Here is a 15,634-nt window from a genome sequence, read left to right as displayed (position 1 = left end):
ATGCTTGAAACCATGCACCCTTTATTCCTGACAGGAAAGAAGGTAAGTGTAACTCTAGGAAACTTCCTTTCACTTGAACCATGAAGACCAAAAAAGAAGCTGATTCTTCCCTTTGGACCTGGGTTTGTAGATGTGAGGAAGATAACTATGGCTTTTGGCATTTCCTCTGTTTTCTGCTATTGTAACTTAGTAAGACATGCATGAACATTTTCGTCAGAACTTCTCCATATCTCCTCTCTGCTCCTCATTTGTAAACAGGCAGAAGACGGCAGCCTTTCGTTGCTCTACATCTCAAATAATTCATTTAAAATGAGCTGTAAAAGTAAATATAGGTTATTGCTTCTCATTTTTCAGAAACAGTGTTTCTAACTTTCTTTAAGACTGCATCTTAGCTACCAGAATTCCAGCAACTGGAAACAAGGAATGCATGTAATCACCATGTAGTGTACTGTCTTCCATGGAATGATTTCCCTTTTCTCTTCTTTTTTAATTTGAAAGAGAAAAGAACAAAAAATAACAAACAAAGGCATGAACAAAACAGCATAATAACAATACAAGCAATACAGAACTTCAAAACAAGGTGAAAGGAAATTAACAATGATTGTTGTATTACATATTGCTGTCTTCAAAATGGTTACTCAGATAACCAGATATAGGCATGTAAGACTGATCAAACAATTAAACATTAACTGTTCTGCTCAATAAACTAATAGAAATTAGTAGTACAATAATCTTGGCTACCTTGTGTGTGTGTGTGTATATATATATAAATATATATATAGTTTTTCTTTCCTTTTTTCTTTCTTTTCTTTCTCCCTCATCCCAGTTCTTTCATTCTGCGAAATTTCTTTCCCTTTCACAATACCTATTGTACCTTTCAGATTTTATTTACTCTTTTAGGTTCTTTCACTAGGGAGACAATATGATGTTTACACATGTGAGTCTGATTTATTTCACTTATAAGTATGGTCTCTAGTTGCTTCCATTTACCTATAAAAGCCTTGAGTTTGTCTTTCTTTATTGCTGAATAATACTCTATTGTATAAAAGTACCACATTTTTATCTATTCCTCAGTTGGTGGGCATTTGTGTTGTTTCCAAGATTTAGCTATTACAAATTGTGCTACTGTAAGCATGGGTGTACATATATCATTGTGGTATGACGTTTTCTGTTTTTCTGGAAAATTACCCAGAATTTGCAATAGCTGGGAACAGCTGGGTTTAATGGGACCTCTAATGTTAGCTTAATGAAGAATCCTGAGACTTATTTTCAGAGTGGTTGTACCAGTCTACACTCCCACCAACAGTGGAAAAGGACTCTTTTTTCCCCACAGCTCCTCCAGCATTTGTTATTGGTTGATAAATGTAATACAACATATCAACAAAGCCAAAGACAAAAATCATGTGATCATCTTAATAGATGCAGAAAAAGTATTTGACAAAGTCCAAGACTGATTCATGATAAAAACCCTACAGAAATACAGAATAGATGGATTTTACCTCAATCTGATAAAAGCCATCTCTGACAAACCAATGTCTAACATCATACTAAATGGACAAAAATAGAAAGCTTTCACCTTAAAATCAGGAACAAGAGAAGGAGGTCCACTGTCACCACTCCTATTTAACATCGTTCTGGAGACAGTAGCCAGAGCAATTAGACAAGAGGGAGAAATAAAGGGAATAGGATAGGAAAGGAAGAAGTAAAATTATTTTTCGCAGATGACATGATACTCTACATGTCTCCAAAAACTCCACCAAAGGACTCCTAGAATTAATAAAAAAATTTAGGAGTATAACTGGATACAAAATCAACACTCAAAAATCAATAGAATTCCTGTACACAAACAACAAACATACTGAGGGAAAATTAGGGAAACTATAACTTTTACAATAGCATCAAAAAATTGAAATACCTAAGAATCAATCTAACAAGAGAAGTAAAAGATCCATACAGTGAAGATTACAGTACTCTGAAAAAAAGGATCAAAGAGAATTTCAGAATATGGAAAATATTCCTTGTTGGTGGATAAGAAGAACCTCTTTTCTTCTTAAAACAAAGTACCTAGGTGGTTTTATCCTTTCATTTTTGGTATCTGTAAAGACAGTTCAGTTTAGGAAAGAATAATTTAAAGTTAAGGTAGACAGGGAGGTTAGGACTGAATTATCTATCAAACTGAGGGAGTATTAACTGGGAAGGTAAAAAAGAAAATTAGAAAGGAAAAAATAGGAACCGTACATTTTAGTTCTTTCCCAACATCATCTCTCTGATGCCCAAAGTCCACTCAGATATCTTCTGAGATGCTTCCTATCCACTGATGGTGGCCCAGGCCCTGGTGAAGCTGTTACATTTTGGAGTTCCTAATGGGTGGAGAGCATTGTTTTTCTTCACTGTTACATTTCAAAACTTATCTCTGGTCTTATGCATGCCCTTGTGTTAAAGCCCTTCTGGATAAAGAAGCTTTTGAAACTCTGCTTTTAGAGAGTTGTGAAATTCCTAGCATATCTCTTCTCCAATTATTTTTCTGGTGCATCTGGGGGCTATTTTAAAGCTAATATGAGGATGGGCAGGAAATGAATACGTAGCCTTCCAGATCTATTTTCTATCTTATTCCTAGGTTTATGCTTTCACATCTTGAAATAATGGAAGTGAGATCTTTATGGTTGATTTTCCTGTTGTCTACCAAGGTAGTTATTTTTTTTCCTAAAGCAAAAAAAATGTGAGGGGAAATAGGGAATGTGGAGACACAGTGGCAACTGGGTTCCTGGTACATAAATATCATTGCTTTACTGGTTGGGGTTTTTGGTGACAGTATTAAGTGCATTAAAAGAGACAAAGATTACAAGCACAGGGATGATTCTCCAAGAAAATTCCTTATGATAATATTCAGGATTGATGTGAAGACTGGCATAAATCCATCATCCCACTATGTGGCACACAAGGGAGGTCCAAGGATGGGTAAAAGCTATTCTTAATAGGGGCAAGGGAAATAGGAATTTCAAAATAAGTGTGACTACTGAGCTGTATACTTCAGTAGAAGTATATCCTGTCTATTATAATAATGCAATCAGCATATGTTGTATTAATGACATTTCCTAAAACTTTCTGTATGGGAGGGATTGACTCAATTAATAGGGTGCTCATAATCCCATCACAGGAAGGCTCTATATCGCACAGCTATGGATGCCTCTGTGCATTATTTTGATCCAGACAAGAGTGTACACACGGATTCCCTTTCACGTTTTAAGCCTTCTCTGACCTTCTGCTATTCTCCCACTGAGTAAATTCCAGTGCATTTTTCTAGTCAAGGGTGGATGGGGTGAAGACAAACTCTACTGGGCCCTTTAAATGTCACACTTCTGACTTTGTTTTTCTTTGTTTTTTGGTACTGGGAATCAAACTCAGGACCTAGCACTTGTCAGGCAGGCACTTATGCCACTGAGCTATATCCCCAGCTCAAGATTCTGACTTTGGAGACAAGGAAAAGGGTATAGAAATCAAGAAAAGAAAGGGCCATCTCTCTGCTATGTGGCACATATGGATGAATGCTTGCACTAAAGAATTTAAAAACTTGTAATCAAAAAGCATTGTCTTTTTTTAGTTTCTTTTTAGTTTTTTAGTTTTTTTTTCCAGTGCCGGGAATTGAATTCACGACCTCGCACTTGCCAGGCAGGCACTGTGCCGCTGAGCTAAATCCCCAGCAAAAAAAGCATTGTCTTATAAAAATAAAATGCCTATATAATTTTATTGTCATAAGGAACCTGGAAAGTGAGTATTACTTAATTTCTAACTCTCTGGGTTTCTAAATCTGATGGAGGGGCCCAGGAATGGGCTTCCTAGAGGTACATCATGGTATTTAGGCATGGTCCTTATCCATTGATGATATTACTGAAAATTCAACTGTCTTTTCTATTATATCATCACTATTTGTGGAATTCTTTTGGTTATTAAACTTTGTCAATGCTTTCTGAAAATCACAATGGATTTAAAATATATTTAAATGTACACTTACATTTTTAATGTCAATCTATAATAATTTAAATATATAGAAAATAGAAAAAAATTCCTTATTTCTTCTATGTGTTCTTTTCACTTTCAAAATAACTTTCCTAAGCATATTTTAAACAAGATGTAATCATAAAATGTGTAGATATTTGGTTGGCATTTAATACAGTAGAAGGGTAAGACCAGGGAAGAACCAGTTAAGCAAGCGGGCATGACCTGTTGATCATGCAGACCCAGAGAACATTCCCACTACACAAAATCCTGGAAGATTATACAGTTCCCAAATCTCATCCATGGGACCATTAGAAAAGCACCATTTTTGATTTTTCATTCACATCTAGCATGAAATCAAGCAGGCCTTTGACAGGATAGCTTATATCTGGCATCAGGCCAAGAGAGTTTCTGATACAACTGTCCCAAATGTCTCATTTGCATGGAGAGAAGCAACCCAAGAATTCCATATACAGAATACTCACTCCATTATCCTCGTGGTTGTGGTGAGTCTGTTCACTGGTCCGTTCTTACTGTGCACAGCTTATTTTTTCCCACTTTCAGTAGATATAAATCCTCACTACCTTTTCCATGCATCCTGTCTCATCCTTTGTTCAGGATACCAGGAACCTTGAAAAACTCTCCTTGGGACCCCAAAGCTGGTAACAATAGTTATGGACTTTCACCCAATCCACACATGCTACCCTTTGGGAGTTTTATTATATATTTTCTACTGAGACATGCAATGGAAAAAATGACTCTGTGTTTGGACTATTCATTGTTTTATTTTTTGTTTGTTTGTTTGTTTTCCTTCCGGTAGCAGGAATCAAACTCATGACCTTGCACTTGCCAAGCAGGTGCTTTGCCACTGAGCTAAATCTCCAGCCCCTGTGCTAAATCCCCAGCCCTGGACTATCTGGAATAGCATTCTGCCTTCTAATTTAATTTCTCTGGGGTCATGGTATGGTTTCCTACTCTTGCATGTTATAGTTGCCTTATATTTAAATTAAAAATTCCAACATTCTGGGTTTTCTTTTTCCTATGAGTTTTGAAGAATTACTCAATGACAACAGTTACTAAATGACAAATTCCTAGAACAGTGCCATCATATATTCAGTCCTCAGGAGCTTTAAGCTACCAGTGTGCTGGAAAGTCTGGTGATAACTTTTCATGATTGTCAAACAATGGTTATGAAAACTATTCCATTTACCTATACATTTTAGGTATTACCTTAAACACTTGACTTTTTTTAAGGTATTACCTTAAACACTTGATTTTAAAAAAATATGCATTTTGTTGTTGTTCTCTGGTAGATGCTTGTATTTTTAAAAATGAGTACATGGTAACATTACATGTTTTGGGGGTTTATTTTGGGAAGCTGCTATAAGCATTTAACAGTCAATTTCAATCAATTATAATTTTTAAAATCAATTTCAATCCCGTTATTTTCCTTTTCCTTTCATCCCCATCCTGATGTTCTTTTCTTCCTAAGAGTCTCCCTCCTGGATTTCTGCCTTCTCTCCTTTAATTGCCTATGTAAAACTTATGTAATTATAAAATTTATAATATAAGAAAAATAAGGTAATATTTTATCTTTTGAGTCTGGCTAATCTCAATATGACGGTTTCTAGTTCCATCTATTTTCCTTCAAATGACAAGACTTCATTTTTTTTATGACTGAGTGATGTTCCATTGTTATATGTACCACATTTTATATACTAAGTTATCTACTGATCAAAGTTCTCTTCTGTAAATATGGTGTACATGCATCACTGCAGTATGGTCTTTAATTCTTTTGGGAATAGGCTCAAGAATTACTGTTTCTAAATTATTAACAGAGACAGAGGAACATTTTTGTATATATGTACTGTCTTCTAAAATGCATACAAAATCCAACAACAAGTATGTACGGTTTTCATGTGATGCAATTACTGGAAATTAGTTCCTAAATTTCTTTTAATATTTAAATATATGGAGTCTTAAATTGGCCTCTTTTTCATAAAAAAATCTCCTGCATGACTCTCAATAATTTTCCAAATACATTTTGTAGAAATATCAAGTATACGGAGTAAGAAATCAGAAAGCCTTTGAACAGTTATAACTCAGGTCATACAATATTCAGAGTAATGCATCAGCCACCACAACCACTCAGATTCTCACTCATAGCTATGAAACATTTTTCACATGAATTTCTAACATCCTTTTCTAGATTTTTCATAGAACTGAAGAAGAGTAAAATGGGATTTTTAAAAGCTAAAGTAGCATACAACTAAATTGAAGTACATGAAATTAAATTAAAATGGAGATTACCATTTCAATGAGAAGAGTAACATACACTAGTGTAGAGGTAGATGTGACAGCAGAGAACAATGGCCTCAAAGCCAGAACACAAGAACCTCAAACACAGCAGAGTGTAAAGACATTTACAGTAACGGTAAATGGCCTCATGCAACTCAGTATGGCCTTGGGGCACTGCTGTGTTAGATCATCAGACAGTAATTCACCTTCTGACTGAATCATCAATGGCAGTTTAAATGGCCTTCAATGTGTTCTCTTTATATACAAAGGAAATATACAATACATTTTTTAAAAATTGTAGAAGAGAACATTTTTACTTTTCGGAGCCTTTAAGAGTCAGAAACAGCACTCGCTCAGGCAGCACAAATACTAAAAAGAGTCAGAAGCAAACCAGAAAACAAATTATTTAAAATGATTCCTTCATAGAACTTTCACAGTTTGTTTCAGAAACAGCCAATGCTATTATTTCTCCTTTCAAGAGTTTCACAGGGGTGAATGGGCTGGGCAACTGTAAAGAATGCAGTACTGCAGTATCTTATCCTCCATCCCACTTTAAACTTGTGTAAGAAATAAATTCACCTTTGAAAACACATAATCTCTATGATCTCTATGGCCTACCTTTTACAACATCCGAGAAGAGTTCAGATGGATTTTTTTTCTCTTTCTCTCATACATTTAAATATACTTTAACAAGTTTCCAGGATTTTTCCTATTCTTTATTCACTGTGGAGTAATCCAGTTCTTCCAACGCAAGGCTATTCATCATTCCACAGAAATCAGCAGCTTAGTCCAAAAAGATCAGGACCATTGATTCTATGTTCTGTGCTATTAAGCATGGCTAGACAATGACATATTGAAATCTCAGCTATAATAATTTCTTAAGTGAAAGGAATCTTATCATTATACTTATCCATTTCAACAACATTACAGTCATGATGATCAGATCCTTCTTATGTTTACACTACAAAATTATCTTTCATAAAATAAAAATTAGTAATATTTCTCCTTCCTGCTTTGCCACCTATTGCAGTGGGCTGTTTTACAAAGTAAATAAAATATAAGGTTAGAATTTCTTCATGCTGATATATTTATTTTACATGTAATATAAGGTAGGTTATTAAAAAATCACTCATGCAATAATGATATAAAACTGTCTTCTTCATAAATTTATTATTTCTAAAATATGCTTCATATACGTAAAACAAAAAGGATATATTTTATCTAAAGATATTTATTTGATTTTTACAATAGTGAGTGAAGTTTTGTTTTCCTTTTTCCTTTTTAAGGTTCTTTCTTAAATTGCCTGAAAATACTGCCTGACAAAAGTGGGCTGGCTAATACGGTAATTTAGAAGAGCATGGATATGTGCCCTCAGCTAAGAAAGTCACAGGTTCTTGGTTCTCCTGCTACTTGTGCAATAGAGAGTTTATACTGGAAATGACAACGCGTCGTTAGCTATCACACTGCTTGTGGGCAGTGATATAAATATCATTACAGATTAAAGACCTCTCTAAGAATTGAGTCAAGTAAGATTAGCAAATAAACTATTAGATCTGAAGATTAAATTATAAGAGACTAACGTCTATTTCCTGCTGATGCTCAGTCTCATTTGCTTCCCAGAGTGGTAATGATTATTCTTAGTTTGTGAAGTGCCTCGTGAGAGTCCTCCGGCTAGAAATGACGGTCACCAAAAGGTGTGAAAGAGAAACCTAAGATTGTGAATGATGGTAGGTAAGGAAATAAGAGGAGAGGCTTGGGCTCCGTGTGTTCCACCTGAGCCTTTAACCTGCAAGTACCTTACAGTAGTCAAAGTTTCAGAACGATTGTTGGCCATCATTATCTATCTATTTTCCTGGGAAATATATTGGGGATATTTGGGTCTTTTGGACTTCATGGCTTTGTAGGATCTTATTGTTCATCTCAAAGGCTTTGAAGTCTCCTGTAATAATTATGAGAAAAGAATGATTACTGTCATATGAACGTTTATGTCTGTGTGAGACGGTTAGGTAAAGGAGGGCAGACCCTTGTATGTGCTAGAGCTTGGATTGTGGGTGTTCCGCAAAGGTACATGTGGGACAAGTGTGGTGTTTGGCATGGCGCTATCAAGAGGAGGTGGAACCTTTGCAAAGTGGGATGCAACGGGAGGCTTTTAGGTATTGGGGCTGCCCCTGAAGGTGACCATGGGACACCAGTCTTTTTCTTTTTTGTCTTGCACTTCCCAGCCATAAGATGAGTGAGTCTGCTCTGCTGCATGGTCCCACTGTGATGTCTTCACCTACTACAGGCCCAGAGCAACTGGACCAACCAATCATAGACTAAAACCTCTGAAGCTGTGATCCATAAAACCTTTACTCCTTATAAGCTGATGATCTCAAGTGTATTGCTATAGTGCTGAAAAACTGTTTAACACAGTACTCTTATAACAAGGACCCGAGAGGGTTAAGTAGGCTTTCCTATTCTGTGACCATACCGTACTCAAGCTTCATGTATGAGAAAGTGGCCCCTTGCTAGGTTTTGTCTTCTAGTCTCAGACTGGCACTTCTCCACCAAAGGAAGAAGGAGAAGAAACTTCTTTTATATATATGCCATTGAGTTTATACTACTTTTATAACCACCTGAACTGTAACATATCCAATCAATCAACTAGTCAGTATATAATCCTGAATATTGACAACTATGTGAAAGTAAGTATTGTGAATATGTGTGAGTTCCCTCAGGAAATATATTTCTTATGTCAGGTCAGTTTCCCTATCGATTGATTTTACTTTTATGGAGGTCAATAGAAATGTCAGCAATTACTTTTTCATCATATTATTGGAAGACAAAATTAAACCTCTTCTCTGCCCATGTTGATTTTTACATGCTTTTACTGCTTTAGAAAATTTATTGGCTTCCATATTTTTACTCTGATTTCATTTGCTTAATTTACACCTCTTCCTAAATCATGCAATAATACAGTCATCCCCTCAAACAAATCAAAAAACTTCATAGAGAAATAAAATTAGTTATGTTTTATATTTTTTTCTTTCTGTTAATCAGTGCATCCAGAAAGTTTGCACACACCATAACTGTGGGCAAGAGTTCAAGATCAACTTTGTTTTCTTTGAAACATATCACAGGCTGTTACATAGGCAAAAAAGGGGGGCATATAATGTTCTGTAGGACAATTAGCAGCTTCTCGGACTCATCCATTTTAAAAAAGGAAATTGAAAGCCACACTGAGAACTATGGAAGGTTTTTTTTATAACAACACTTAATAGAGATATGGATTGACAGACAAAATAAAATACAGGCATGCAGAATGATACTTGTTCTTCTCAAAGAGACAGGAAAGGTAGTGCAAATGTTGAAGTCAATGATTTTCCCCAAAATCCACAGTATAACAAAGTGTGATGATAACATATTTCATAGGAAATGTGGATAGTATAATTTAAAAACAAAATTGTTGATTATGGTGGGTAGGAAATGAGTGGCAGGAAGACTCATTAAAACAAACCAACTAATAAATCTAAAAAAATCAAAATGAGCAAAAAAGGAGGGGCCTAACATTAGTCTAGAATAAGTAAGAACAAGAAATCAATGAAAACTTTATTTTTTTTATTTTAAGAAATAGAAGGAAAACATATTAACAAACAGACATCCATTTACAAAATAGCATAAGAACAATACAAACAAAACAGAGTTACAGGCAAAGTTGTAGGAAATTTACCACAGTTGTTGTATTACTTATTGATAGCTTCAGAGTGGTTTCTCCAGAAAACAAATAGAGACATACAAGACTGACCAAACAAGTAATCATTAACTCTTCCTTTCTGTAGAGCAATAGAAAATTACTGTTTTCTGACAGTAATACAACTATGTTAGCTATCCTGTGTATACATACTTACATAATTTCCCCTTCTTTCCCTTCTCTCCTGTGTAAGAAAAATATCTCTCCCCCAAGTTGAAGCTGAAAAATCAAGTTTGTTGCTGATTTATTAAGTGCCAGTGAAGGAGTCAGCTAATATTATGAGTGAATCATTTATTTTCTACAAGGAAAACATTGATATTTGCAAAAGAACCAATAAATTCATTTCTAATTAATTGCATCTTTTTTATCATTTATAGAATTTCAAAAGTTGTTGAAAATAATCTTTGAGACATCAATTTTCCTAATATGACTGATAATTTTATTTGAAAATCATTATATTGATATGAATTTATTATAAATAAAAGATATCAAATTAAGAGCCATTCCTTTTGTTTGTTTATTAAACATACATTTTTAGGTAGGGGGTGGTCGCCCACACTTGTAATCCCAGAACTCGGGAGGCTGAGGCAAGAGGATTGTTGCAAGTTCGAGACCAGCCTGGGCTACAAAGTGAGCTCAAGGCCAGTCTGAACTCCATAGTGAGACCCTGTCCCAAAAAACAACAAAACCAAACAAACAAACAAACAAACAAAATACATTTTTGTATACTGGTATACAATTATAAGTAGTATTTTTACAGCAAATATGAGATTCATTATTTATAATATATTCCTTAAGGTTTACAATGAAAACAAAAAAATTTCCCTCACATAAAATAATAAACCTGTGTTTAATATAATATTTAATTAAAATGTGTTGCCTAAAAGTTGTAAGAAATTCTGGTGATCTAATTTGTGTGCCAAGAGAATACCTATTTCCAATGAAGAATATTGAGCAGGATAAAAAAAATGTGATGTTTAGAGTTGCAACCTGTGTTTTCTTCTAGTATTTTTTATGTACATGAAAGATTCTTTGGGTTAGTACAGTTCAATGGCTTTTACTCCATGCATATACACATAGGTAAACTGAAAAGAGATTAACCATGGTGTGTCCCATGGGTACTCTACAAAACAGTATGTATTATGTGAGAAAGTTCAGGGCACTTTTAGTTGGAAAAGAGTAAGTCTAAAGCTGTTGGAGAACACAGTGCAGATGTACAAATAGAGAGAGAGTAGATTCTAGAGATATTATTACTCTGTTCTAGAGTAGATCCTAGAGGGAGATGCCTAATTTTGATTGCAGGCAACTCCTGGGTTGCCTTGAAAATTTTCTAGTGCCTTGAATCTACTTCATTGTTATGCATATTGATTTGAGTAATCATGGGTAGAAGTAAATGAATGTTCTGTTTTCTTTTCCTTCCTCCAAGCCTAAGTCCATTTTTGATAACCACGTAAGGGTAAGAGTCTGTGGGTTCAATATTGCATAGCTAAATTTATTTTTCTTTTGAAACTACCTTAACTGCTTAAAATGGGAAGCAGGTCCTTCAGTTGTTGACACTGTTTGAAAAGAAAGCTCTCAGAGACCTTGTTATAACTTCTATGTCAATTTGGATACAGTAGAGTATTCAATTATCATTCAAATACTAACCGAGGTCTTGCTATGAAGGTGTTGTATAGATTTGGTTGGCCTGAGCAAACAGAAGATTTTTATTTAATTAAAGATGACAACCCAACATGATGTAAGTGGGCCTCATCCAATTGACTAAATGTTTAGAGAACAAAAAGTGAGATTTTGCTAGGAAAAAATAAATTCTGCCTCATGATTAAGGCATCAGTTCCACCTGAATATCTTGCTTATTGGTCTCTCTACCAATTACAAGTTTTCTAGCTCTGATAATCACATGAAACAATTCCTTAAAATATATATTAATGATATATATTGACATATAAAATATATATTATATATAATATACATTAATGATATATATTAATTGACCAACTAAGACAGAGAGAAAGATTAATTTTGTCTTCCTGGAGACCCCTAGTTACTGAGACAGAAATTGACAATAGTAAGTACTGAGTGCAATCTATGCATCCAGGATTTCCATGTGTGTAATGTATTGCAGTCTGCTGATAGTCCACTGAGGAATTATTTCATTATACCACCAAAAAATGTGCACATATTATGAGCTATAACAAGTTCTTGAAATAAGAAGTGATTTATTTTAAAGAGTTTAGAGAGTGTTGGTAAATTTGAAGTTATAAACAATATGAAGTAGTAATAATATGATGGGTTCTTTAATATAAATAAATACATACCATGACTAGAATAAAAAAGAACAGTGGCATCAAATGAGGTTTTGTGAGTTTTAGGGTGGACTTGCCAGAGGAGGTTGAGACATCAAACTTGAGTTACAACTCAAGGTAAATAAGAAAGAAATTTCTGGATAGAAAACTCTGGCAATGGTCTGAAACAGATAGAATGTAAAGAAATGGCAGAAGATTGGTGTGACAGAGCATAGTGAAGATGAGGCTGGAGACCCAAACAGGTCAAGAGGCTTCTTATAATTCATACTGGTAATCTTCATTTTTATTATATTCACTTTTGTCTAGGAAGAAAGCAAGGTACTGAGAAATTAACAAACTTGCCATGTTTTCACAATTTAGAGCAGAACAAATTTTTCATTCAAGATATAAGGCTAAAAAATCCTAATGAGAATGAGCGTATGGAATTGATTAACTGTATCAATGAGAGTGTTCCTCATAAGAATAGATGAAGCCTGTGACTAGAGATACTAATTTCCCCAAAAGGGACAGTACATGGGGATGTATGGAACGATAAAAAGCAGAAGAACAAATAGCAGAAATCTGCAGTAAAAGTCACTTTAAAGCTGTGTGTGTTTCCTAGTGTAACTATTTAATGACTATGACTTTTTAAAAGTTTTCTCTTTCTTTTTCATGTTTTTGTTTGTCTTCAACTATTTGCAGCTCCTTACCTAGCCTTATATGCATCAGTCAGCATTACAGTCACTAGGGAAAAAATATCTAACAATTACAAGAACTCAAAGGAAGAGAGATTGATTTTGGCTCACAGTGCCGGTGGGTTCAGTTCACAGGTATCAGGCAGAAGCTGCCTGATAGAGCAGCGTGGTGAAGAAAAGATTCTCTCATCATGGTGGCCAGCATTGAGAAAAGGAGGGAGTCAAGGATGCACCTCAGTGATCTGTCCCTTTGCCTAGATCCCACCTCCCAGTTTGAGACTTTTGGCCTATATACTGTATTTAAAACATAACACCCTACAATAATAGAATCTTTATCATAATCAGTGTACATAGCTGACTTACGTGTCATCTACTTTCTCATAGTAATTCCCTGCTGTTGCATGTTTGATTTAAAATCTTTGCAATAAATAGAGCATTGTCAGCTGGCTGGCTTCACTTCAATGATTACAAATTTAGAAAAACCAGAAAGGATGAATTATATCGGAAGTGTAAATCTTATATTTTGGAAATACGCCTCTTATATGTAGAACCATTCTGAATGTTGTTTTTCTCTTAAGAGTCTGTTTGTTTGTTTGCTTTTAAATTTGGGTTTACCTCTGTCTCTACCCTAGTCCTCACTTTCTGAAGTCAATATCAACACAGATGCCGAGGAAAAACTTTCACTGCACTCAATGCGTAGAATACTAGGGAGAATCAGTAGGCAAGTACTCTCACCACTAGGGCTAATTAATGGGTGAGGTGTCCTGCCGCTGAGATTGTGTTTTTATGGCCTTCAAATTACCTACTGTGATTACTGGCCAAAAGTTCAGTCAAATCTATATAATTGCTTTCTTTATAGCCAGAGATTTTCAGGGATCTGTGGGAAAGATTCTTAGTTCTCTGGTAAACTTCTCTATGTATATTACATATATTCATATATATGATATGAACTATATCATATGTAACATGTGATATAAAGCATACAAATATAATTTAATACTGAAATACTTTATATAATATATTATAAAATAATATATATTATATATAATACACTATGTAAAATTTTCTTTTTCTGTTTTAGAAAAATGTAGAATAATAAATGCTGAGGACGCTACTAGAAAAGCTGACAGTTTCATTCACAAAATTTTGTTGCAATTCAGAAGTCAGGAAAAGAGTGTTAAATGCAAGTTTATAGATACCTGTAAGGAATTCTAGAAGTTTAAGCAAGAGAAAAGTAGAGAAGGGGGAAATAAAAGAGAGCAGAAAAGGATGAGGGAGAAAGAAAAGGAGAGAGAGGGATTGAAGAGGGCAGGGAGGGAGAGAGAGAGAGATCAGAAGGAGAGAAAGAGAGAATGACAGAGTGAAATTAGAGTATCAATTGAAAAAGTTTAATTACCTATTCCAACAAAAGTGAGTGATGGAAATGGAAACAGAGAAAAGTAAGGGAGAATATCATCAAGGAATTAATACAGAAAATTTCACAGGAGTGAACATCAGAGGCTCTAGTGAGTATGGTTACTAATAAAAAAAAAAAAAAAAAAAAAAAAAAAAAAAACCCAGGCTGGTTATCACACAACTTTTAACACTAGAGAGAAAATAGACACTAAAACTGTCAAGGAAATGTAGTTAATCTATGAGATATATTCAAACGCAATTGAACTTTTATGAGCATCTCAGAAGACTGGACTAATGAAGCAATGACTTCAATATTTTAAGGAAAAATAATTTTCAACTTAGAATTCACCGTAAGCCAATTGATCATAGAATAGAGAAATAATTAAGATAATTGAAAACATAGACATTGGTAACATTTTTCTCCCATGTACCACATTGTGGATCTTCTTCAATTGCTCTAAATGACATGAACATGTTCCAAGAGTGAAAGCTTAATAGCTTTCAAACACTGGATTCAATACATTAATAGACACTTGGCAGATTTGTAGTGGATTTGGAGAGCAAGCCAGATTGAAGCAGGGGTAATAAGGCTCTTAGCATGGAAGTCTCTGGATAAAGGGGGAGAAACAGTCATATGTCTTGTCTAAACACTTTTCAAAAGTGATATAAAAGTTTAAAGACAAAACTTTGAAAATGAATAAACAAATAATAGTACTTAAATAACAAAAGGAATACAATATTCTAATTCACTCTCAAAAGAATAGTTAGTGACAGCAAAATTATATAAATACCCATTTTTGATATAACTAAAAATCATGGTATAATGATAGACAGAAGAGAATTATTTGAGGGCACTAATTATGCATATATGTATCCATACATATATAAATGTCTTAAATATATATTTTTACATATATTACATAAACATTGCTTTGATTTCAAGTCATACTCTTCTTTATGATAGCTGTATGACTTTATTGTATGATTTTAGTCTTCATTTTGTTCATTTTAATCTTCAATGAAAATGCATACTGAATCAAATTCAGAAAGTTAAAATAAATTTAACATATATAATATAACATGGCTGCATACTGCCAGAAATATGATTTATAAATAAACATTAACTTATAGATAGCAATAGAGGCATGAAATTTTCCTTGATCCATAAGTAATATCAATCTAAATGCATTTGTTTCTACCATACAAATGGATTCAAACTTTCAGGTAAACTTTAT

The sequence above is a fragment of the Chinchilla lanigera genome, unplaced genomic scaffold (assembly GCF_000276665.1).
Source record: "Chinchilla lanigera isolate Chin_1 unplaced genomic scaffold, ChiLan1.0 scaffold00010, whole genome shotgun sequence".
Classification (NCBI taxonomy): Eukaryota; Metazoa; Chordata; class Mammalia; order Rodentia; family Chinchillidae; genus Chinchilla; species Chinchilla lanigera.
Note: the sequence above shows the minus strand (reverse complement) of the source record.